At 43.1% G+C, this 4583-nt stretch overlaps 1 pseudogene; it reads right to left on the reverse strand.

Moving 5' to 3' along the window:
- Positions 1-3789: 3789 nt before the first annotated feature.
- On the reverse strand, positions 3790-4190 carry LOC787687 (protein crumbs homolog 3-like; annotated as a pseudogene).
- Between the last annotated feature and the right edge of the window lie 393 nt (positions 4191-4583).

Below are 4583 nucleotides of genomic sequence, written 5' to 3' on the forward strand. Positions count from 1 at the left end.
AAATGTACAGACAGAAGCTGGTTGGCTTTATTGAATCAAAGCTAGTGAGATCTTAATACAAATTAAAACTCTTTAGTATTTAAACTTCTGAAACAGGCTCCATTTGTGATAGAAGTTTATTTGGCGGTCCTATTTTTAGGCTATATGTCTTGTATATGTTTATATTACTTATTTTGTAAAGAATATTATTGAAATTTCTTTGTCTAAAAAATATAAGTCCCTTAATTAGTGAAATGTTTTGAGTTAAATGATTTTTCATAGCAATCATAAGATTATTGTCCTCAGAAATAGAACTGTGTGACAAATTATTTCAGTTATAATGAAATGAGACAGGGGTCAAATATTAGTTTGTATTAATTTAAGGATCAGTTTCAGTTCAGTTCAGTCATTCAATCGTGTCCGACTCTTTGTGACCCCATGGACTGCAGCACGCCAGGCTTCCCTGTCCATCACCAGCTCCCGGAGTTCACTCAAACTCATGTCCATTGAGTCGGTGATGCCATCCAGACATCTCATCCTCTGTAGTCCCCTTCTACTCCTGCCCCCAAACCCTCCCAGCATCAGAGTCTTTTCCAATGAGTCAACTCTTCGCATGAGGTGGCTAAAGTATTGGAGTTTCAGCTTTAGCATCAGTCCTTCCAAAGAACACCCAGGACTGATCTCTTTTAGAATGGACTGGTTGGCTCTCCTTGCAGTCCAAGGGACTCTCAAGAGTCTTCTCCAACACCACAGTTCAAAAGCATCAATTCTTCGGCGCTCAGCCTTCTTCACAGTCCAACTCTCACATCCATACATTACCATTGGAAAAACCATAGCCTTGATTAGACGGACCTTTGTTGGCAAAGTAATGTCTCTGCTTTTCAATATGCTATCTAGGTTGGTCATAACTTTCCTTCCAAGGAGTAAGTGTCTTTTAATTTCATGGCTGCAATCACCATCTGCAGTGATTTTGGAGCCCCCAAAATAAAGTCTGACACTGTTTCTACTGTTTCCCCATCTATTTCCCATGAAGTGATGGGACCAGATGCCATGATCTTAGTTTTCTGAATGTTGAGCTTTAAGCCAACTTTTTCACTCTCTTCTTTCACTTTCATCAAGAGGCTCTTTAGCTCCTCTTCACTTTCTGCCATAAGGGTGGTGTCATCTGCATATCTGAGGTTATTGATATTTCTCCCGGCAATCTTGATTCCAGCTTGTGCTTCCTCCAGCCCAGCGTTTCTCATGATGTACTCTGCATATAAGTTAAATAAGCAGGATGACGATATATAGCCTTGACGTACTCCTTTTGCTATTTGGAACCAGTCTGTTATTCCATGTCCAGTTCTAACTGTTGCTTCCTGACCAGCATACAGGTTTCTCAAGAGGCAGGTCAGGTGGTCTGGTATTCCCATCTCTTGAAGAATTTTCCACAGTTTATTGTGATCTACACAGTCAAAGGCTTTGGCATAGTCAATAAAGCAGAAATAGGTGTTTTTCTGGAACTCTCTTGCTTTTTTGATGATCCAGCGGATGTTGGCAATTTGATCTGTTCCTCTGCCTTTTCTAAAACCAGCTTGAACATCCAGAAGTTCACGGTTCACATATTGCTGAAGCCTGCCTTGGAGAATTTTGAGCATTACTTTACTAGCGTGTGAGATGAGTGCAATTGTGCGGTAGTTTGAGCATTCTTTGACATTGCCTTTCTTTGGGATTGGAATGAAAACTGAGCTTTTCGAGTCCTGTGGCCACTGCTGAGTTTTCCAAATTTGCTGGCATATTGAATACAGCACTCTCACAGCATCATCTTTAAGGATTTGAAATAGCTCAACTGGAATTCCATCACCTCCACTAGCTTTGTTCGTAGTGATGCTTTCTAAGTCCCACTTAACTTCACATTCCAGGAATTCTGGCTCTAGATGAGTAACCACACCATCATGACTATCTTGGTTGTGAAGATCTTTTTTGTGGCAAGAATACACAGAAGAACTGTACAAGGATCAGTTTAATTTCTAAATAAATACTTCATATAAATTATCTGTTTTATAACAGTGATGAACTGTGTTAAAAACTATTTTTCTCTTTCTCTGCTTGTCGATTCTTCATGCATTGTGAGGGAGATGACTGGTTGTAACAAGATATGAAACTGTGAGTAGAACAAGGCCAAAAGACCTTTTTGGGGACTGAGCCCTTGACCTCAGCTTTGTACATGGAGAGACTGAGCTACTCCGTTCCAGTACTCTTGCCTGGAAAATTCCACTGGCAGAGGAGCCTAGTGGGCCACAGTCCATGGGGCAGCAAATAGTTGGACACGACTAAACGACTGAGCACATGTGCACGTGTGCACACACACACATGCTATTGCAAGATGATACAACTTGGCAGTTGCTCTTCAGTTAAGTTAATTATGTCATTGTGTCACAAGTTTAACAAATATTTATTGAGTACCTACTATATGCAGGCAGTATGCTAGATACTGGATATAAGGAGTAAAAAAGACACACTTAATGTCCTTGAAAGAAATAGATGACTATCTATAGCTAGCATGTAATTTCTAAAGCCCCTAGTTGTGAATCAAAATATACAGTTTCATATATTAACCATGCCTACATGCATGCTAAGTCACTTCAGTCCTGTCTGACTCTCTGACCCTATGGACTATAGCCCGCCAGGCTCCTCTGCCCATGGGATTCTCCAGGCAGGAATACTGGAGTAGGGTTACCATGGCCTTCTCCAGGGGATCTTCCCAATCCAGAGATGAAACCGGAGTCTCTTAGTCTCCTTCCTGCATTGGCAGGCAGATTCTTTACCACTAGCACCACCTGGGAAGCCCACATTAACCATGTTTTTGTTTAAAAAGTTTTCAGTGCATATTCATAGACAAAATAGCCAGACTATTCTCCAGGAATGAGCTAGTTTGTTAACTTTTCACCATTTCTCCTGTTGGTGAACCATAACTTGTGTATGCCAAAGAAATGGTGCATTTTGACAGAATAGGGGCTGGTCTAGCTTCAGTGCATTCTGTTTCCTCTTAAAATAGCATCACTAGCAGCTCTTATCCTTGACCTGATTTGGGCACTTGATAAGGCATCTGGGTCAGTTAGATGTGAGTGGACAAATTCAATGAAAAAACAGGTTAATAAAATTAACTTGGGAAGGATCAATGGCATCATCAAATAAAGTAGTTCTCTTATTCAGGTGCTCTAAAAGGAAGATTTAGACTTGGAATAAATTCAAGGCTAAATTTCTTTTTTCTTCAGTGGAAACTATTCTCTAAGTAAATTAAATCAGTTATAGATGTTACTTGAAAGAGGATGGTAATTACAACCTTCACTAAGAGATATGCTTTTAAAAGTGCATGAAAAGTACCTGAAAAATGAGAAGTGAATATTTTGAGTTTTTTTTTTTTTCCTGATGAGTTTATCTGGGAGCCCTCTTTTGCTCAGAAACCCACACCACTCACCACCTCCCCTCCTGAGGCAACCTCAGGCTGGCTCTTAGGTGCAGCTAAAAGCCCCTCCCTTCCAGGAAGCCCTCCCAGCCCCTAGGGCCCTCGAGAACTTAGAATTCCTCTCCCAACAGCCTATGTACCCTGTAGGAGTCTCCTCCATCTAGGCTAATTCCTACTCCTACCAGCCCACAGGAAGGTCTTATAATATCTCACCACCCACTAGATAGATATATGTGTAAAGTGAGCAGCCTCAGTGTCCCCTGCCATCAAGGGCACAGTCTTAGAAGCACCTTCTTCCCTTCTATTGTTAAGCACTGGACTGGGTGGGTTGGATTGCCCAGAGAGGGCTCTGCCTTCCCCCAAGGTCACACGACCAGGAATGGTGATGGGTAGAGGAAGGGGACCTAGATAAGCAGGCAGCCCCGCACAGTCTCCTTGGAGTCCTGGGGAGCCCGGGCCTCAGCTGCGTGGGAGAACTGCTCCTCACTGCTGGGCCGGTAGGTGCCCTCCATTTGCCTCTTCTCCCGTAGCTTCCGCACCAGCAGGCCAGGAGCAGGGCAGCCAGGAGAGAGAAAACCACGATGATGGCGGTGGTTGCCTCCTGTGACAGGACTCCATTGAAACCAGGGCTGGAGCCAGAGGGCATAGTGGTGGTGTTCACACTTGTAGAGGTCGTAGAAACTTGCCCCCCAACCCGGCCCCAGTGGGCCAGCAGCAGTGGCAGGCTGAGCACCAGAAACGGCTCCAGGCTCGGGCTCGCCATGGGCCGGGTGACAGGCTGGTGGCACAGGGAAGGGCTTGTCGCGGGGGCCGCTCCTACCGCATCTCTGGCTGGGGGTACCTTCCTATTTTGAGTTTTATATTTAGGGTAACATAAAATCATATTCCAAATAATGACTTTATGGAATGAGATTTATGACCAAAGAAACTGGGCATTTTCTTTTCTTCTTCTCCTTTAAAAACTGTTTTCCCCAGTGTGAAAACATTTGGTAGCCTACACTACTTTTGAAAATCTTGTTAACCTTGGCATTTGATGGTAACCCAGAAAAGCCCTTAAATTTGCCAAACAGTGGGCAAAGATGATTCTTTTAAACAGAACAACTTTTTAAAGAAGGATAAGGTTCAGAAGAGAAAGTAAAAGGTAGCTTTGGATTCT

This window comes from Bos taurus, chromosome 4 (genome assembly GCF_002263795.3).
Source record: "Bos taurus isolate L1 Dominette 01449 registration number 42190680 breed Hereford chromosome 4, ARS-UCD2.0, whole genome shotgun sequence".
Taxonomy (NCBI): Eukaryota; Metazoa; Chordata; class Mammalia; order Artiodactyla; family Bovidae; genus Bos; species Bos taurus.